Source organism: Lissotriton vulgaris, chromosome 8 (assembly GCF_964263255.1).
Source record: "Lissotriton vulgaris chromosome 8, aLisVul1.2, whole genome shotgun sequence".
NCBI lineage: Eukaryota > Metazoa > Chordata > Amphibia > Caudata > Salamandridae > Lissotriton > Lissotriton vulgaris.
Genome location: NC_141696.1, coordinates 246,785,791 through 246,808,403, shown reverse-complemented (window position 1 = coordinate 246,808,403; position 22,613 = coordinate 246,785,791).

Here is a 22,613-nt window from a genome sequence, read left to right as displayed (position 1 = left end):
TATATATATATATATATATATATATATATATATATATATATATATATATATATATATATATATATATATATATATATATATACTACCTACTGGCGGTCGCCAGTAGGTAGATATTGTTAGGACCTATTTGCCATAGGAAATCTGCAACATTCTATTTGGAATAACTTTGGAGCCAATTGACGAATCTTCGTGAAATTTTCGAAACTTACGATCAGCTCCGGTCCGCTCCTATCCTGAAAGTCTCGGGATATATATATATATATATATATATATATATATATATATATATATATATATATATATATATGGCCCAGTCAAACATTAAGTATGGAGCCAAAAGATGCTACTCTAAATGCCTGACCAATCGAAGCTAGCCCAACATGACGAAACCACGTGGTTCACTATGTCAACCTAGTTCTAGCATCAGCGCAACCCTTACTTGTGTGTGAGAAAGGGCAACAGCTGGGTTAACACAAGCCCTAAACAATAATTAAATGAGAGGAAAAGCCGCGGAGTTATCCCCAGAAGAAAAACAGTGCAAAACCAGGCCATAATTATTCTTAAATTAAAAACAGTTCCCTGGCTGGTTTATTATTCCGGCTGCCAGAGCCCCGGGACACACTTGAAACGCAAACGGCTCATCCCACGTGGTCCTTCTCGCTGACCAAAATTTAAACAAATAAAAGTTGCGACCTTGTGATTTCCTTTTATTTTCTGGAGCTTTCTGAGAAGCAGCAGCTCCGAGCACTGCATGGAAACAAGCTAATTGAAAATGGATGCACTGGCAAGACGAAGGTTTCCAAACTCCACGGAGAAGGACTGGCGTTTCGTACAGGGGCTGGCAGCGACAGATTACGTAAAACCCCTGTTCCAAACCATTAGAACGCGCCTCCCTGATGATACCTTTTAAGGAGATAATAGAGTGAGCTCAAAGCCAGGGAGCGCGTGCAGTTAACGGGCTCTGCTTTGATCGCCTATGACTTCATTTGATTTGTGAACACAGAGCAGATTTCAAACTGTTATTGAATCTTGCAGTAATATGACGTGCTTTTTCTGCAGTGAACCGACTTCAAAAAGTACATCTGTACCTTGTCTGTGCTCTACCAGCCCTCACTCGAATACAGATGTTAAATCTTCGAATCTTTCAATTTGAATAACAAACATAATAGTGTAAACGAGAATTACCGATTGAATTTTTTTCCAGACGCCTATCATAAACGCGTGCGATTGCTCTTGTAACGCGCACGCATTTAACTCGGAATTTCTCCGCGTCTGTGGATGAACTGCACTCAGCACAGAACAGCAAACAGAGAAACAAAAGCTGCTTACTTTTCTAATATTAGAAATACATTTGCTACGTAGGGTTTTTTTTATTTTGTATATAAAAGGCTGGGCTGGAATACATTTACTACTATTTTTTCACCTTTAGGGCAGTAGTAACTTTAAAACTGTGGTTTGTGAATAGTGATGGTATTATACTTTTGAGGGAGTGTTTGTAGTAGCATATCCCTCCTAAAACCCCTTCATCCCTCCTTAAACCCCTTCTATTTAGTAGTGTATTCTCCCTATTTTCCCACCACTCTACCTACTCCCTCCCACAGTTAGGGGCATATTATCAACAACCAGTGATATTTATCGCTAAAGAAGCTTAGCGAATTTTTTTTATCGCCAAGCATCGCCGGATTTTATCGCAGAGATAACGTGCTATTCGCAACGTTTATCTCCAATGCGATAAAATAACCGGCGATAGCGGTGAAATGCGTGAATATCGCTGGAAAAAAGAGCAATATTCACGCCTCATCGCCAATAGGGTCTTAGCCAGAATATCCACCTCCCATTGGATATAATGGCTAAGAACTGGTCTGAGCAGGCGTTAGTTTTTAGCGATTTTCGCACTTAGTGCAAATTTTTTAATTGCTACGCCTGCCTTGCTAATAGGCGATAGCGATGTTAGCGACTGCTTTCAATCGCTAACTGGTTGGGTACGCCCTCTTTGCATGTCATTAGCGATAAATATCGCTGACATGCAAAGCGGACCCCAAACCGCTCGCTATCACCTAAAAGCTGTCGCTAACTAATGTTAGCGACAGCTTGCTAATAGGGCAATGAAATTATCTCCGCAAAAGAGGCGATAATTTCATTTTGCCTGCCTTGATAATATGCTCCTTAATGCTTAGCAGCAAACTTACAGGTGCAGAAATGTTCCTGTAGGAAATATAGGAGCTGTGAACTTGGATATTCCCACAACAGGCTTGCAAGTTACATTATTTAGTAAGTGAGTATTATTACCGTAGTATTTACTACTTCACATACTATAGAATACAATTTGTGAAGATCCTGTATGTTAGTGATGGTCTTTGACTTTCAGAAAAAAGTGGGGTTCATACATATATGAATGTGCCCTGCTGAGTCTCTGAAAGGTCTGAAATAGTTTCCATGCATGTGCATCTTTGTACATTGGAACCAACAGATGGTTGATTAGACCCACGTCTCTCATCACCACACAAGATAGTCACTTTCCTGGAAGTCACATTCCCTTGTGGGGCAAAGCCGCAAGCTGTGGCCAAGCAGTGCTCCACATCTTCAGGTTTGTTGATTTTATGGTCCAGCTGAAGCCCAGAGCCGTGCTGCAGAAAGCTGCAAATGGGACCACACTGGAAACTGCAATTCCCAAGGTCACAACATCATTGGACCTTTTTAATGCATTTTCATATTCTTTCGGCTTACCTTCTGACTTAAAAGCTTTTATAGAGATCTAAATTTATCAGTGACCCATGGTTGGGACCTGCTTCCACTCAGAGCTCGGGCAGCTGAATGCCTTGCTTTTGAGGTCCACTGGAGACCTCATTCTTGTAGAAAAATGCTCACAGTAGGACAAAGCGGAAACATTCGCCTTACTAGGGTCACTTCTTCATCGGATAGCCTGTGCACTTTGTACTGGCCCTCCAGAGATGAAAAATACAATGTCCTAACTAAAATCTTCTCAATTTGTAGTAAATGTTTTATAATTTCTTCCATGGTGAACCAAACATTTTTAAACTTTTTAGGCAGTGCTCCTTTGACAAAAGGCAATAAGCTCAAGAAGAAGAACATTTACCCCATTACAGCAGCAAAAAGGCAAGTTGCCACTGGTCATGCTTTTTTCCCAAGGTTGAAGCAGCTATTCTGCCTCTTAGATCTTTCATGGTTTGCAGCCACATTGGAATAAAGTTCATAGTGGACAAGACTGTTATCTTCTCAACCTTGTGAGTAACCAAGAGCCCCAACTCAGCATAACAAATCAGATTGAGATTTTCTAGGAGAAGCAGGAGTCATCCTCCTAAATCCACTGCCAAAGACTAAGATATCTGCCTTTCGAAGGAACCCAGTGGTATGTCTTTTTTAACCTTAGCTTTAAAAACAGAATGTCGGTGTCAGGTAGGATGACCTTTGATGTAGCTATATTTTAATCTGTATGAATAAAAAACTTTGATAGGCGGTTCTTTAAACTGAAATCGGTGACAGGCTGGTAGACCATAGTCTAAGCAGAGCATCTAGATGGTTCAAACTTCCATTGAAAGGTGGTTGTTAAGACAGAAGACATTGGCATATAATGTTATAATGTTCTGGGAAAGGTTTAGAGCAGTTTGGAGGAAGCACCTATTTCATAAGGGTAAAGGTGTGGAAGATACACACCTGGTGTGCTTTAGGGAGCCCTGCTAGACACAGGAAATGAATGCTATGTCACCATAGAATTTTCTTTAACTGTCAAGTTCTGGATTTGAGTCAGTCCTTCAAAGATTTCTTAGTGGCTCTGAGACATATATGATCAGTGTTGATGCTCCTTTCACTGTTGTGGGAGTAAAATGAATTGCAGATAGGATACCTTCTGGAGTATAGTAACTAAGAGCACCAGGAAGAAGGCACACACATCTTCCAGTTTGCTGGGTCCCATTTGCTGGATATTTCTTGCAAGTATGAAGTTTTGGATCTAGGTATGACTAGCACTGGAGTAGACATGAAGCTGGCATGACTGAGAACAACTATAGCTGGCAGGGCTGGAGTAGGGGCGGAGTCCAAGGACTCGAGCAGGGCCGGGGGTGGCATGAATAGACAAGAGCTGAAACTGGCAGCTGTATAGCTGGTATCAAAGTGGCTAGGGCCGGCAGGGTTGGAGCAGCACTGGAGGAGTGAAAAACCCAAATGCAGGTTTAAGGCATTGGAGCTACACTACACTAGCACGCTGATTAGAGGCCCTTTATATACCGATAGAACAAGAACCACCTAATAGGAATGGACGTATCTCCGATCAGGAATTACTGACAGAAAGGGACTGCACCCTAAACAGGAATCATCTTGCAGAAAGACGGTGTCCATATTGAAATGGTGCTCATGTTTGGTGGCCATCTAATAGAGTTTGTGGTTGGTAGCCATTCTGGAATTAACTTTGACTAAAGGCGAGATGAGCTGAAGCTTTCTGGTTCTGTTGCTGGCTCAGATCCATACGAGCGTGCTGAGACTCCTGAGGGAATATATGAACTAGCAAGAAACTGGATCAAATGACAACCTGAATTTGTTCTTTCTATTACATTGGTACAAGGAGGGGCTTCGAGTGCCAGAAGTTAAGTCTGAGCAATAAGCTGTGTCTTAATACTACTATGTTTATCTCTTCCGATCTTTTGGGACAGGTCAATAGTGATGTTTTCGTCATGTAGAGCTTTGATAGAGAGGGTATCCGGGTCAGAAATTGGCACTGCTTCTACGTTTAACAATGTGGAATCAGAAAGGGCCTCCATTAAAAATCTAGATCACACCTGCCTGCTCCTCAGAAGCACCCTGTATACAGGGGAATACTGAGTCTTTAACTGTTCATGTCTCACCAGAGTACTGTCTTCAGAGTAGTAAGATTCATATTGTTCTCTAGTCTGCATCACCTCTCCTAAGGGAAATGATAGGAAAGAAATCCCCTTTTGGGTCATCATGTTGACTAGTCAACTTGCATTAGGGGAACTACTCCAGGAACCTGATCTACTTTCTTTTTCATAAAAATCATGTGGGGATCAATAATAACCAGAATATGACCTACACTGCTCATGACACTAGTTGGAGCTCACAGTCTTGGTACTTGGTACTAAATATAGGAATATCAACAGACAAGCCAGGATAAAAAAATAAAAATCAAACGATTATTTAGTGTGGCATTGAAATGAAATGAAGTTATTTCCTTGTGGTCTCCAAATCTGTTTTTGACCTATTTATGGGGCGTAGAACTAATATTATATCATTTATTGCCTATTGCAACTTACAATTTTCCTTTCCCCCTGTATAAAAGAATAGCTGTGTCAAAACAAATGTGATTAATATATATGTCAGAAGATCCAGAGTCCTAAAGTGCTTGGACTTGAAGCGAGAGTCTGTAAGGAATTAGTGTATTAGTTGAAGGGGGTGAGAATACACTTCAAATAATAAACAGAATCATTGTCATGGTAAGCCACCAAAGTAACTAAACAAATCTGTGCTTAACCCTCAAGTAGATTTACAACAAAGCAGTCAGGCTTAACTTAGAGGCATAGTGTAAAGTATTTACATAGAACTCAAATAGCAATAAAGTGAAAGTACAACACAAGGAAGGAAAATCCCAAACTAATTTATAAAAATAGAGTACATAAAAAAAAAATAACAGGACAACAAAATGACAAAAATCCAATAAGTAGAACCAGGAATATGAATTTTAAGGTTTCAGGCAAAAATAGTGCCAAAAAACACAAAGTACTAACCGCTGTCTTCTGGTCATGCTAGAGCATGACAAAGTCAAACATTAAGTCTAACTGCGATGGGGTGGGTGTTGGATACAGGGCACAGGTTCATTGTGGGAGAAAGTTTACCTTCTGACGTAGAATATTTTATGAGGAAAAGTGGTCATCAATGAGTTGTTGGTGGTGCAAGCTGTGAGCTGGATTTGACATGGGGCTAAACAATGTCAGGTTGGTGAAGAGCGGGGTTCTGTTCCTGTATTCGGCGAAGGAGGTAAAGCTCCAAGCAGGCAAAGTCTGAAGTCTATACCTAAAAAAAGCCTCAATCAATCAATCAGGGGGTTTAAAGAACGCTACTCACCCATGAGGGTCTCAAGGCGCTAGGGTGGGGGGGGGGGTGCGGCTCCGATTAAGACAAAAAAAACAGGTTTAAGGCCATTCCTGAAGGTGTGCAGAGTAGGGGAGCATCTGATGTTGACTGGGATATTGTTCCAGGCTTTGGCTGTGATGTAGAAGAAGGCTCTTCCACCGCTCTGGTTCTGCGGATGCGCAGGCTTTCTGCTAGGGGGAGGTCGGTGGAGCGGAGGTTCCTTTTGGGTACGTGGAAGGAGACTCTTTCATTGAGGTGTTTGGGTCCGGTGTTGTGAAGGGATTTATGTAGGCATGGGTGAGTAGTTTGAAGGTTACGCTCTTCTCGACAGGGAGTCAGTGGAGGTCTTGCAGTTGTTGGGTGATGTACTCATGTCATCGGATGCCGAGGACGAGTCTGGCCGCAGTGTTCTGGATGGTCTGAAGTTTGCATTGCAGGGATTTTTTGATTTGTGTGTGACGGTCTTTCTGGCTTCTGGGGGATCCACTTGAAGGTCTTGCGGAGGATGCGGTGGGTGTTGAAGCAAGTAGAGGCAACAGAGTTGATCTGTCGGGTCATAGTGAGGTAGGAGTGGAGTATGATGCCGAGGTGGACCATGGGCTGAGGGGTTGCAGAGGGAGGTGGGCCACCAGTAATTGTCCCAAGCTGAGGGGGAGGTCCAAGGACGAGGACTTCTGTCTTCTCTGAGTTGAGTTTCAGACAGCTGTTGCTCATCCTAGCTGCAACGTCTTTCATTGCTTCTTGGAAAGCTGAGTCTGGTGGTTTTGGGGTCCTGCGTGAAGGAGAGGATGAGCAAGGGGGGCCATATAGATGCTGAATAGCGTGGAACTGAGCGATGATCCTTTGGGTACTCCGCAGTTGATCTCTGTGAGTTCGGAGAGGAAAGATCCTTTGGGTTCTGCTGATGAGGAAGGAACGGAGCCAGTTGTGGACAGTACCCTGTATGCCGGCATTGTGGAGTCTCGCTGAGAGAGTGCAGTGGCAGACGGTGTTGAATGCTGCGGTGAGGTCCAGTAGAATGAGGGCTGTGGTTTGGCATTGGTCGAGGAGAGTGTTGATGTCATCTGTGGCGGCGAGGAGGACGGTCTCGGTGCTGTGGTTCCTGCGGATTGCAGACTGGGAGGAGTTGAGGATGGCGTTATCTTCGATGAAGTTTGTCAGCTGGGTGCTGACGATCTTCTCGGTGACTGGCTGTGAAGGGAAGGAGAGAGATGTGTCCATTGTTCTTCAGGTCCATTGGGTCTGTAGAGGGTTTCTTGAGGAGGGGCTTAACTTCTGTGCATTTCCAGTCATCGGGGAAAATGCCTTAATTTGAGGGAGGCATTGATGGTGCTTCATAGCTCAGGCGATATGGCGGTGGTGGCTATGTGGAAGATGTGCGGTCGGCAGGGTCTATGGGGGCTCCTGAGTGAGTGCTCTTCATGGTCGTAGTGGTATCTTCTGTGGTGACCGGGGTTCAAGCAGTGACGGTGGGCTGGCTCTCATCGCTGGAGGGAAGGGTGGTTTCTGAAGTCTGTTAGCTGAAGTTGTTGTAGAGGGTCTTGATTTTCAGATGGAAGTAGGAGCAAAGCTTGCTGCAGAGGTCCTGGGAGGGGGTGATGTTCGTGGTTTCGCTGATGGGTTTGGTGAATTCCTGGATGATGCTAAAGAGTTGCTTAGAGTTGCTGGAGTTGGCGAGAATCTTGTTCAGAATGAAGGTACTTTTGGTGGATCCGATGCTTTGGTGGTATTCTGTCATGGTGCTTTTGTAGGTGGTTGGTCTTCTGAGGATTTGCTGTTCCACCAGTTCTTCTTGAGATTTCTGCAGGTGCGTCTGGATTCCTGGAGGTCAGCGTTGAACCAGATGGACTTCCTGGGGCGCTATCTGTTGGGGTTACTTCGGGGTGCGAGCTCGTCTGCAAAGTTGCTGATCCATCTGTGGAGTTCTTTGGCTGTGAGGTTGGCGTTGGTAGAGGTGGAGGTGGCATCGCAGTTGAGGGTGGAGTTGAGCTGTTCCTCAGTGACCTTACTCCAGTTTCTTTGCGGTGGGCGGGTTGCAGGTTTGGGGGCAGTGGGCTTGGAAACATGGAAGTGGTCCATCCAGGGGGGTTTCATGGTGTGGCTGAAGTGGACATTGCTACCGCCTGCGAAGATGGGGCCGAGGGTGTGACCTGCCTTGTGGGTGGGTGTGGTGAAGAGATGTATTAGTCCGAGGTTGGCGAGGTTGTCAAGGAGGGTGGCGGAGTTGGGGTCGCTAAGGTTGTCGAATTGGAAGTTGAGGTCTCAGATGAGCATGTGGACCGTGGAGGCAATGGCATGGGGTGCAATGAGGTCGGCGATGGTAGTGGTGAACGCAGTTTGAGGTCTGGGAGGTCTTTAGGCGAGGATGCCTCATAGGGTTGTTCTGGGGTGGAGGAGTGCGGTGGTGGGTGGGCTGCTCATGCTGGAGTTGGAGAGTCAGAGGGAGCTCTTGTGTGGGATGGCGAGTCCTCCTCCTCGTCGGTTGGGGTGGTCCTTCCTCTTGATCTTGTATCCGTCAGGGATGGCGGTGGCAGTGGCAATTCCAGGAGCAGAGGTGGAGTTGGTCCATGTTTCTGTGAAGAAGGTGATATCAGGGGAGAGGGTGTCGAGGTGGTTCCTGATCTCTATGGCATGTCTGTGCAGCGAGCACACGTCGAGGAGGATGCATCTCAGGGTTTTGGGTGTGCTGGCATCCAGCACGGGGCAGCGACCATGGTGTTGCGGAGGGTGGTGAAGGTATGGCAGCACTGTCGGCAGGAGAACTGGCCATGGGTGGTGTTAGGCATGGACAGCTGGCAGTTGTTATTACTTCTGGGGTTGAGTGTGAGGAGGGTAACTGAGTCGTAGCGGTGTGTAGTCGGAGATGCAGGGTCACCGGCGCTGGTCACATTCTGTAGCAGACGGGCTTGCCTATGGCGCACGTTTGGTGCACCCGCTGCGTGCGGTTATGCATCGGCCGCCTTTAAATAGGGAAGGGGCAGGGAAACGCAGCTGGGAGGTGGGAGCGGGAAACAGCATGGGGAAGAGGCCATGGGGGCAGGAGTGGCGAACACGAGCATGGAGGAAAATACAGGTACAATTACAATAAAAATACAAAATAAAGGCACAATAACAGAATGGCCATGGAGGAGAAAACAGGTGCTATTGCAATACTGATATGAAATAAAGGCACAATAGCAGAAGACAGAGAACAGCAAAAAAAGACAGAAAAAAGACACAGGGCACAAAACACATAGCCAGACAACAGTGGACCAGCAGAAGAGCAAGGCTCCCCCACTGGACCACCAGGGATGAGGTGCAGGCAGGAGCTTGCGGGTGGAGGAGGGCCTCAAACACCTACCTTAGCAGGGCAGCAGCAGTGGTGCACCAGCAGAGCTGCTGTGGGAGAGAACAGGTCTCTGACCAGGAGGTTGCCTAAACATTTATAAGTCCTACTTGCAATTTGGGGAACAGGAGACATACACTCTCACACCTCAGCCAGGGGCCCACGGCCTAGGGGGCATCACTTAAGGGTTTGGACTCACTCCAGCAGAGGCCAGCAGCAGGGTCCAGGGCAGGTCCAGTTGCAGGGAGAGAGCCTCTGGAAGTTTGTGTGTCCCTGTAGCTCAAATAAGAAGTTAGCCAACTGATATTTAAAGTCTTTTGTGGGGTCCTGGGTAGGACTGGCCACAGCAGCTCTCATAATTTGCTGAGGCATAATTACATGAAAGCACAGAACATGTATGCAAGATTATAAAGAATTACACTAGGAGATTAACTCAGCATTTAGATCTATTTTCATAGTGCGAAATGTACCCTCGCATCCAAAATGGACCCGAGGACGAAGTTTGTGCTAGGAAAATAGTGCTAACTGCAACAGAACACAAGCAGCAGCAGCCAGCAGCCACGCAAGATCACTGAGTTCATTGTTCCTATGCTCCTTAGTAGGATTTTTGCACCCAGTTACTCATAAATATGCAAACAGTCGTAATAGCATACTTTTCTGACATTTTGCATCAGAAGAGTAACAAGAAATTACCTAAATGATTCAGATTACACTGGCATAATTAAAATGTTCCCCAAGGATAGCCCTGGGTTCAAGGCAAGCAGAACCAATCTTGCTTCATGTTCTTCAGACTGCAGCGAGTCCTTCTTCTGAGTCTTCACATGCCCAGGAGTGTTCTCAGGAGAGATCTGTGGAGTCCACTTTTATGCTCAGTGCCAGCCGCTGGGTGCAGGGGAAGCCTTTGTCTCACCCCGAAACCAATTCTGTTCAGATCCTCTCCTCCCACTGGGTTTGGAGCCAGCCTGAGTAGAGAGGCAAAAGGAAGGCAGGAATAAATGTGAGCTTCATCTACCAGTGAAAAGGTCTGCATCCATTGAAGCTTAGGAAGGGGCTGTTCACAACCACAGGCCATCCCATCAAAGGAGGAGCCCCCCACCCAAAATCCTGAGCCCTTTTTCCACTATCTAGGAGTAATTCACATCTCACTGCAAGGGAGCCATCAGGGGTCAGGTGACAGTTCAACATTGTCAGGAAAGCCTTTTTGTTTTGGGCATGATAATGACAGCAGTGTCATTTTTAAATGAGAATAATCAAATCCAACTTCACCATTAAGTTGGATTTTAAATCACTATTAAAATGAGTCCTGGATCCACTTTCCTAGATACTCACAAACTGAAGTTAGCACTTACCAAAGGTAATAGTCTAAGTAAGTGTTAACCTATGGGAAAACCAGCATTGCCACAGTGAAAAACAATTTTGGAGGTTTTTCACTGCAAGAACATGTAACAAATTATATATACATGTCTTACCTTTTAAATACCATGCACTGTGTCAATGGGATTCATGGCCTACCATAGGGGTGACTTATAAATATTAAAAAGAAAGGTTTAGGCCTGGCAAAAGGTTTATTTTTGCAGGTTGAAATGGTTGTTTAAATCTGTACACCCAGGTTGGAGTGGCCAGCCTGGAAACATGTTTTTGCAGTGCTTCTTAGTGGGTGGCGTGAGTGCTACATCCCACAAGTGGTTTTTCATGTCCATGCCCTTAGTACAGGTGGTGCTATATGCTAGAGACATACAAGCAAATGAAATGTGTTAATCAGGGGTATACCAATTTTATCATGTTTAACAGGAAGAGCACAAGCACTGTACTACTGGTTAGCAAGGGGAAAGTGCATAGAGTTTTAAAGCAAACAAAAATAGGTTTCCGTAAAAAAGCAAGAAATCCCAGGTGACCCCAAGGAAAAGACAAACCCTGAAGTCATTGATCACTGGAGAGATGGGAAACTCATTGATACCATAACAAGTCATGGGTGGACAATGATGTCAGGCCAATGCCTCTTTCATAAAATATATTAGAGAATGATGCATCTGGAAACTACACTGTTTGTATCAGGTATTACCTAGGGTATAGCAAGGATGTGATCTGGGAAGCAGTGCCCAACAGATCTGGGAAGCAGTGCCTACCAGCACAAGAAGGAAACTCTTAGAGACAAAAACATATCCAAGTTATTGTGTCTGATTTGCAGGACAGTTCTTGCAAGTCCTACATTTTGAATTTAGGAAAGAGCAGGACTTGTGGAAAGGTAGAATACACTACACTGACTCGAGAAGTTTTGCTTTAACTTCGTTATTACCCGGAGCGCCGGGAGCCGTGACTGCTTTCTCTTGCAGTCGGCACCAATAACAAGATGGCCGCCTTCCGCTTCCTGCTCCCGCACTTCCTGTTCCGGAGACGGAACACTAGACCGCCACTACATATCTCCCCCCTTTATGCAATAACAAAACATTTAACAATACTGTCCTTACTTCCAGTTCATGTCAAAGTCCTTGAACTTCTCAGGTACCTTTACAGTTCTCCCAACTCTGGTTTTCACCACTCCAACACCTCCTTCTTCTTCCGGTTCCCTTCTGTCCAACCTTCTCCCTGCGCCTTCCCTTTCTCTGTCCATCACGTCCTCACTACGCTCTTCCTTGCACCAGCTCCTCGTTCCTTCGTTCGTGCCTTCTTCTCCGTTGCTTTCTTCTACTTGCTGCACTCCTTCTTCCAAATTCTCGTTTCGCCTTCCACTACATTCTTCTTCACCTTCATCTCCTACATACTCTGCTCCTTCTTCTGTCTCATCTCCCCACTGGAGGATCTTGCTGTATTTGGCCATTCTGTCCTGTGACCACACTTTCCCGTCACTGAGCAGGGCAGACCGGGCGTAGGGCTCCAGCACTTGCAGGGGTGGTGAAAATTTGCTTTCTCCCTTTTTCTTGAGGATAGCCAGCTTCACTCTTACCCAGTCGCCCTTCTCCAGTTCTACTCCTAGAACGTTACGTCTCTTGTTAAAGTGTGTCGTGTATACTTCTTGTGCCTTCTCCAGATTTCTTCTGACCATGGCTGGTGACCATTTACTTTGCACCACCAATTTCCTCCACGCCGTGTTGTCCTTAGTGAAAGCTTCTCTTCCTCTCAACACCTTAAATGGGCTGTAACCCGTGCTCCCCGGGGTGATCCGATAGGCCCAGATCATCTTCTCCAATTCCTTTTCCCAGTCCAGTCCATCATTAATGGCCGCTTGAATGGTGCCCATAATCACTCGATTGAAACGCTCCACCTGACCGTTTCCCGCGGGATGGTAGATGGGCGTATGTTTAACTTCTATTCCATTCCTGGCTGTGGAGGCAACCCACTTTGCAGAGGTGAATTGCGGCCCATTATCGCACGTGATGATTTTCGGGATTCCTTCTCTGACAAACGTGGCGCGTAAGAAGTTCACCACTGCCTCTGTGTCCACGTTCTCCGTCACCTCTACCTCTGGCTACTTGGAATACTTGTCGATGAGAACTACAGCATAATTCTGTGTTCCTGCTTTGTTGAGGATGGGGCCCATTATGTCAACTGATACCATTTCCCACGGTCCATCTGGTACTGGGAATTTTCCCAGCGGTGGTCTTAACATGCTCTGTGATTTGTCTGCCTTGGCACATGATTCGCACTGTCGTATGTATCGTTCTATCTGAGCATCGATGGCTGGCCACCAGTATGTTTGCCTGGCAAGGGCCTTGGTCTTCGTGATGCCCTGGTGCCCCTCATGCAATAAAGTCATCAAATGATCCAGTATGCCTTGCGGTGGGATCACCTTATCACCTCTCAGGAGGAATGTCGGGTTCTCCGCCAGCGACAGTTCATCTCTTACTTCCCAGTACCTCCTAAGTTCTTCCTAGAGGTGTCTCTTTTCCGGCCACCCGTGGACCACATATCCTTTGATGGCCTCCAAGTCGACGTCTTCTTTGTAGGCTTCCTCCCATTCTTGGGCACTGATTACTTTCTCTGTGTCCTGGATGGTGGCTACCACGTATCCTTCCCATCTTTGTTTCTCTTGGTTATCTGCCTCTTCCATGGCCGCTGCTCTGCTGAGGAAGTCCGCCACTTTGTTCTGCGGCCCCGGAATGTGTTCCACATCATACACAAAGTCAACAGCCTCAGTGTCATTTTCGCGATTCTAGGTGTAGCATGAGCATGGCCACTGGAAGTCAGCACTCTGACTAAGGGCTTGTGGTCCGTTCTCACAAGGAATTTCTCTCCCCACAAGTACTGCCTAAATCTTTCCATCGCCCATACCACTGCCAGCATCTCTTTTTCAATGACCCTAAACTTTTCTTCGTTGGGCGCAAGTGACCTTGAGGCAAAGCTGACCGTCGACGTTTCACCATTCTCCGACTGCTGCATCAGTACCGCTCCTAGGCCACGGTCACTGGCATCCGTTGTGAGGATTGATTCCGCACTTGGGTCAAATCCCTTCAGGGGAATGGTGGCACTCATCTCCCATTTAAGGGCGTCAAATTCAATCTGTTCATCCTGGCTCCATAGGAACTTGTTCTTTTCCTTCAGTAGCTGGCATAGGAGATGCGTTTTCGTGGTGAAGTGGGGAATGAACTTGCTGTAGTATTCGGCCATTCCCAGGAATGACCAAACATCCTCCTTCTTGCTCGGAGTGGAGGCTTCCAGAATAGCTTTCATGTTGGCCCTTTTTGGCTCGATCCCTTTTTCGCTCACCTCGTGACCTAGGTATGTGACGGACTGCACTCCAAATTTGCACTTCGACCATTCCGCCGTAAGACCATTGTCCTGTAACGTGCGCAGCACTTTGTGTAGTTTCTAGTTGTGGTCCTGTTTGGTTATTCCCATGACTAAAATGTCGTCTTGGAAGAACTGTACATCCTCCACGTTCTTCAGAATTCTGTGCATCATCTTCTGAAAGACTGCAGCTGCTGAGGCCAGGCCAAACGGCATTCTCACAAACTCCTAGCAGCTGAAGGGCGTGATGAAAGACGTGAGATGGCTACATGATGGATGCAGTTTCACTTGGTGGTAGGCTGACGATAAGTCCACTGTGGAGAACCACTTGACGTCTTTAGTCTTTGCCAGCATCTCATTTATGCGGGGCAGGGGGAATTTGTCGATCACAATGTTTTTGTTCAGTTCCCTGAGATCGACACACAGCCGTACCTTGCCATTGGGTTTCTGGGCTACCACCAGAGGTGAAAGCCATTCCGCACGTTCTATGGCTCTGATCACTCCTTTTTCTAGCCTGTCCAATTCCATTTGCACTGCTTCTCTGCATCGGAACGGGATCTTCCTCACCTTGTGAACTACGGGTTTCGCTCCTTCCTTCAGTTTTATGAGGTGCTTGTACTTTGTTAGTTCTCCAATTTGGCCATTGAAGACTTTGGGGTATGCCCTGTGCCATGACTCCACATCATCTTTCCCTTCCATGTCCATTAGTAGGATTTTTTCAATGCCTCCTGGATTGAGTTGTATTCCCAACGCTCCTTGGTCTTTCCAGCTTAGTACTGAAGGGCCTTTCTCAGCGATGTACAGCTTGCAATTTGCGTGGCGGCCCCTGAACTCGAACAGGAGGGGGCAGTACCCCAACATGGGAATCTTTTGTCCTGTGTATGTGACCGGTCTTAAGTCCATTGGGTGTAATTTCTCTTCAATCTTGGAGACGAACTTCTCCTCCCATACTCGTCTCTGTATGATGGAGATGGGTGCTCCGCTGTCCGCAATCATCTCTATGGGTATCCCGACAATGTGCATGTCCAGTCTGGGCTTGTCCGACTTTTCCAATACCTGTACATCGATGTAGAGGACCTCTTCCAGGTCTTCATCTTCCTCTTGGTCTTCTGCATTGTCTTGTTGCTCTTGGTCTACATATCTGACCATCGCCCCTTTTGGCTTCCGGCGGCACACCTTCTCGTAGTGCCCGAACACACTGCAGTATGAGCATTTCGCCCTGAACGCAGGACACGCTTTGTCATTACCTAGATGTGAAGTACTACCGCACCTGTAGCAGCTCGGTCGTCCACCTTTATTCGTTCTCTGGTCCGTTTGGGTGGTTTGGGCAGGTCGTCGTCCATCTTGATTCTTCTGTTGGTCTCTCTTCCTCGGTCGTTCGCCTCTCCCCGGCGTCATTATCTTGCATACTGTTTGCGTTCCACCTGCTTCTTTCCTGGCAGCCTGTGCACATCGTTTGGATAATTCGGCCTTTTTCACCATCGCCCAGATTTCTTTAAGGGGGCGTCCCCATTCACCCACAGTTTTTCTTGGACGTGGGTGCTGGACGTGTGCATGATGATTTGGTCTCTGATTAGGTCATCGTGTAGCGTGCCAAACTTACACGTGAGGGCTAACTTCTGTAGGGCCACAACGTACTCGTCCACCGTCTCCCAGCTCTTCTGCTTCCTTTGAAAGAAGTTGTATCTATCTATTGCGAAGCACACATCTGGCCTGTAATGTGCGTCAAGGTCCGCAATGGCGTGGCTGAAGACGTCTGTGTCCGTAGCGTCCCTCACGCCTTTGACTATAGTATCATATACCCTTATCCCTTCCGGGCCCAAGTTGTGTAACAGTATTTTTTTTCTTCTCTTGCTAGAGAACGGAGTATCCCCTTCCTCTTCCAATGCATCGAGGTAGTTAAGGAAGTACCTTTTCCAGTCTTCCCATTGCATCTCAGGCTCTCCGCTCTTTGTCAGGAATGGCACCAATTGAGTGAGGGAGGAGGACTGGGCAGTTATCTTGTTTGTACCTCTCTGGTTCGCAGGAACAGGGATCGCCCAACCAGGTGGGCTCCCCGGCGTAGGCTGTTTGGCCGTGTCCCCTTCGCCGCGATCACCGTCGCTATCTTCCCTTTTTTCCACCTCTGAGGGACCGGGTAGAGCCTGCAGGCTGTCCCCCTTGGCTGGGTTCGTCGAGCCAGGCACCTCTTCGCCTGTTCGCCGCTCCGCCAGCTTGCCGGGCACACCTTCGTTTCAGCCAAGGGTGAGGTTCACCACTTATATATCACTGTGTCTCCTGCCTGTGCTCACTACGCTGCTCTGTGCTTGACTGGCCCCCTCCAAGCCTCTCTCGACAGAAAGGTTATTAGCAGGCTTACTTCTAGGTCCTTTGTGCTCCTCTGGAGCGCTAGCGTGTTTTCGCGCTCTTTCTTGTGCCCCTTGGGTCCTCTGCCACGCTCCGGGTGCCGGCGGTAAATCGTCTCGCCGGTGGTGCCTTGCTGCATTGCTTCGTTGTGCGCGGGATCTACTGCCCATGCCTCGTCGCCATTGTGGGAAGGTAGAATACACTACACTGACTCAAGAAGTTTTGCTTTAACTTCTTTTTTCCCCGGAGCGCCGGGAGCCGTGACTGCTTTCTCTTGCGGTCGGCGCCAATAACAAGATGGCCGCCTTCCGCTTCCTGCTCCCGCACTTCCTGTTCCGGAGACGGAACACCAGACCGCCACTACAGGACTGAAGCAGAACTGGAGCTGGCACGACTAAGAAGAAATGGATCTGCTAGAACTGGAGCAACTTTGGAATGGTTAGACTGGAGCAGGGCTAGAGCTAGCAAGGCTGAAATAGATTGTGAGCTGGCAGAACTAGAGAAAACTGGAGATCGCTCATCTAGAGCACAGGTGGTAGGACTTGGAGATGAACTAGCAGGGCTGGAGCACGGCTTGAGGAGGATAAAATAATCCAATTGCACAATGTTAAACTGATCAGAGTTTTTTTTTAAAATAAAAATGATAGAATAGGAACCACCTATCAGGAAGTGGTGTGTCCAGAGCATCAATCACTTAGAAGAAGAAGAAGAAGAAGATGTATTGTTGATTATTAAAAATCATTACAATTGAAGAATATTAAAAATGCATTAATTGTACAAACAAATAAGATTATATATACATAGTCGTACAATTGTGTTTTCTTCCAATGACAAAGGCAGAACAATACATTGTAGTTTTATAATGGTTTTGTAGATAACATTATATTTCAATTTATTTGTCTCTCCTTATAGCAACAATTTTTTGCACACTAATAAAATCATCTATAAAACTGTCAATCATATGTTACTTTTTTAAATCCTGAATTAAAATACAATAGATAAAGTGCCATTATTCCCTTTCTTTCCAAAAGTGCCATCCTTATTTAAACAAACACAAGGAGACAGCATTCTATGTTAATACTAAAAGGATGTTTAAGTTTGATAGCCATCTTTAAATGAAGTTAGTCTGTTGGACATCTTACAATGGAGTTTATGTTGGTGTCCTTCTTGGACTGAAGTTTCACTAATGAGTGTTAAATGGAGGCTTCCTGCTTACAGTCTTGTCCGTCGCTGGCCCAAAACCATAATATACATGAAGAAAATTACAATTTCTTCAAAGTCAACTTTGTAGTATCTAAAATAAAATCTCTTGTTGATTTAGCTATACGAGGTATAAATGACTTTACTATTTTTGGCTGACCAACATTTAGAAAAAATAGACTTTTGAAACGATGCTGGCTAAGATTGAGAAAGCTGGCTGTACCTAACTTGGGACGGAGTGCATTGTGCATGCCTATAATAAGGCAGCTAACCGGTTCTTTTTCACTACCAACTGTAGTGCAACTCAAGGTCCTATACTAGAGAGGACAGGACAAATCCATAGTCTTTGCAATGGTCTTTCTAAATAGAAATGGACAGAAATAAGGGGCAACACAGATTTTAGAAATGTATTATATTTTATTCTATATTTAGTTTATATAATGTTTTTTTCTGATGCACCAAGTGTCAGGTGACCAAGTGTGTTTTAATAAAATAGAGAATGTAATGAAATCTCTTAAGAAGATATCAGAAAGAGCTGGGGGAAGGCTTCAGTCATTTGTGGCTAGGCACTCTTGTCCTTGATCATCAAAACTCCCAAGAACATCCCTTTCGATATGAAGCTTCCATTTTGATAGATTATACGTGGTATGGAGAGCATAAAATCTGCTCTTCTATGTCATGACCCACCATCTTGTATAGATGTTTAGGAGAACTATTGTTCGGCATCTTATTAAATTGAGGAATCACTTTAGTACATTTCAACTGAAATATCAAGGTCAAAGAATTTCAACTTTCTTCCATAACTCTTACATATCATCTTTTGTTGAAAAAACAGTTTTTGGGGGGTTTTCTTGTGCAAAAAAACACAGGGTCACATGCTGTGTATGGCATGCAGAAAATAGTACAGGATCACAGTGCTCACGATTGGCTAATATAACAAAAATGCAAGGCAATGTGTTACGAAATACAGCCATCAGGACAGTTCAATATCGGAATGGAATTGTGGGTGTATTAAGAAGTTACTGGGCAATGAATCAATCTGGCTAACTGAGGGCGCTAACCCACCATCTTGTATTGATTCCGTTTAACAGAGAAAGCTCTCCTTTCAGTATCTCTTTCACTCAAATATCTATGTCTGTGAAATGCAGCTTTAGCTTCGTTCCAGCAATGGTCTTTAATAAATACAATCTTATTTATTTCCCACTTAAACTCTTAATTGGCTCACCAATATCCTACATGAATAGTTTCTCCACAGTTGTAGTCCCCCTTATGTTGATCGCTTTGTTGAAAAGTCATACTGTGCAAATGATTAACCATTATCTTCTAAAGTGACATTCTTATAATTATACTCTGAGGAGGGGGTCATTTAAACCCTGGCTGATTGGGCATGTACTGCACAGTCCATGGAATGCAAAACGCACTGTTCCGCCAACTGGTGTGTGGTCATTATCTACGGTGCAGGTGTGATGAACCAGGTGAATGGAGGCATCACCAGCATCAGTTTAGAGTGTTTTGTTGAAATAATGGTGCTCACACCTTTCCAGATATTGCAGTTTGGATACTTCATCAGACCCAGTCACAAAACCAACTATTCAAACAAACGATATTACCCACTAATAGGCATAGCAATGAGTACTCAAGTCTAAGTGCAGGCCTTTCTATCAAGATTGAATTTCCTCTGGCACTCTTATTTTTCATTCAGGAAGACTGTAGGTTGTGGTCTGAAGACTTCTAGTGCTCACCTTCACAACAGAGCTAGGGTAGAGTTGAATTCCATAGTACCATCTAGTACCAGGGAGCAGGGTTCCATACACTCTCTGGAGATACCTACAGCCCCCAGGACTCACCCTCAGAGAGCCGTATAGATCTTTCCTTAGTGTTGCAGCAGACATCTTCCGCTCATCATCTTCCAGGGTCCTTCATAGCCGCTCTCCTTCTGAGTAGTAGTATCTCCCTCAAGCAAGGACATATTCATTGCTCCTCCTGACCAATCAGTAAACTCTCTTCATCAAAGCAGTGTCCAGGCAGCCCCTCCCATTGATCTTTGTGGACTTTCTTACATTTCTGGTTCTGTATCTGGCAAGAGGAGTCGATAGTGGTTGCCCAAACTCTGATCTACAGAAAGGCCCAGATTTACTAATATTTGAAGCAACACAACACAGAGCAGAAACAAAAGTTGCTGAATAGTCTTGCATCGAAAAGAGATGGAAACAATGATGCCTTATCTACTAAAATATAGTGTTTTTTTTCTTCTGCAGTGCTATTGCCCATTTGGTTGCCATATGCCAATGCATACACCCGGGTGCCATAGTACAAGGGTGTGTGCATGCTCTAAAGCATAGGTTTTATTTGTAAAGGGCATCTTCCAGTACAAACATTATCCTTCGAGATTTTTCCCACTTTGTATCTGGTCTGCACAATGCAGCACATTTTCAAAGCTGGAGAAATTAAGAAAAATGAAAAAAATGTCTTCTAGTTACGCCTGCCACGAGCATGCATATGGGTTTGGTGAAAATCCCTGTCTACGAATGTCAGTAGATAGGGATTTCCATCAAAACCCATGCGTGGTTACTTTAGAAGACCCATGTACCACCCATGAATCTAGCCCTTGACACAAAGAGAGGGAGAAGTGTGGCTCACTGGTTAGAGGAGGCAGACCTGGAAGCAGAGGTCAGCCTGGGACCAGGGTTCAATTCCCGGCTCAGCGGGGTCTTGAGTCCTAAAATGTCCACGGACTCGACAATTCTCGCTCCGGTGCCTACTCGATTCACGGGTTCACACTCTGCGACTCTGGGCAATAGCTTGCTTAATCTCCACAACGGCCCCTCGTGGTGGGATGCCTGGCTTTCACCATGCGGATGCCCTGCCGGGGTTATCTCACAGGGGAATACCAGGACGGGTTCCCTAAGCTACCGCTTAGAAACCGCTCGGTGATTTGCGCTATATAAATTCATTTACATTTACATTTTTACAAAGTTGTGCAAAGTAGCACATACCACATCTTTGAATTACTTTGGGGAACTTTCCAATGCAATCCCTGGTTTGCATTGGATAGTAAATCACACTCCAACACTTTACAGCAGGTTTGCATCACTTTTGTGAGGCAAAGGTGTTAGACAACTTGAGCCAGAGTTTCTCTGTCACCACTTATGTCGAGACCTCAGATTTTGGTAGAGATATCTTGGCACACTGACTGGAAGTTTCTCTGCAATCATTATGTCAAAGTTGCAGCCCTTAGACGTGTATTCCAACAGTCTGTTCTGAGACACAGTTCTGGGCAGTTCCAAGCCTTTTGCTTATTTCACTCAACTGGAACATCCATACTGTAAGGTGCTAACAGGAAGGTAGGGTGGAGCTGAGGATCTCATATCTCGAGGGATGTAGAACAGGAGTACAAAAAAAGGAAGACGATCTCACGTAACCCACCTGCTAAACTGTGGAGGTGAACAGTGAGCCAGAAAGGACAGGAGAAAACGTTCTTGCTTCAAAGGGGCCACCACTCTCTTCTCCACACCCACATGTCTGACCCAATACAAAGGAATCTTGGAATCTCCTGGACGGGCCCTCCCATTTACTTTGTGGCAGGGAAAAAGGCTTGTCATGCCACAATAATCATAGTTTTACCACCACTGTCACTCATCTATGAATCTATGACAAAATATTGAATACAAAAATATATACCTACATAAATATCGCAACAAAAATATCGATTACAATATTATCGACATCCTATCTCTAAGGAGGTAAGTACAAAAATATCGAAAAAAATATAGATGTCAAAAATATCGTTTTTTTTAAAATAAAAAATGTGATATTAACAAAATAATACTTATAAATGTAATAAACATAGTTAGGAATATATTATAATATTTAAAATTAATAAATAATGTAATAAAAACAAATAGTAATAAAGATATAATACATAGTATATACTTCATTAATAATAACTCTAAAAATTATATTAATGACTTTAAAATAAATGAAAATCTAATAAATTACAAATTAATTTATATACATAAAATAATAATATAAATAACAATTAATAAAAATGTAAAACAAATTTAAAAAAGTAAGTAAATGTTGAATAGCGAACGGGTAAAAATGACTATTCACACTCCAGAGAGTGCAACAGTAGGGAAAGTGTTGGATAGCGTACGGGTAAAAATTACTATTCCCACTCCAGAGAGTGCAACAGTAGGGAAAGTGTTGGATAGCATAGGTGTAAAAATTACTATTCCAACTCCAGAGAGTGCAACAGTAGGGAAAGTGTTGGATAGCATAGGGGTAACAATTACTATTCCCACTCCAGACAGTGCTACAGTAGGAAAAGTGTTGGATAGCGTAGGGCTAAAAATTACTATTCCCACTCCAGAGAGTGCAACAGTAGGGAAAGTGTTGGATAGGGTAGGGGTAAAAATTACTATTCAAACTCCAGAGAGTGCAACAGTAGGGAAAGTGTTGGATAGCGTAGGGGTAATAATTACTATTCCCACTCCGGTGAATGCAACAGTAGGGAAAGTGTTAGATGGCATAGGGGTAAAAATTACTATTCCAACTCCAGAGAGTGTAACAGTAGGGAAAGTGTTGGATAGCGTACAGGTAAAAATAAACATACTTATAAATAAATGTATTTTTTTAGATAATAAAAAACTTAACTATTAAATAAATATAAACCATTTACAAATACCAATACATAATTATTAAAAACATGATTAGCAATAAATAATAACTAAAAAATTAATGCAAAAATACCATTTAATAATATTTAATTACCAATCAATAATTAGTTAACAATTATATAATTAACAAAACAATTAATTCAAAAATATTATTGCTTCATTAAATTTAAATTACTTCCCACCCTATTACCCTATAAACCCACAACCCGCTCCAGAATATAATTATCAATTAATAA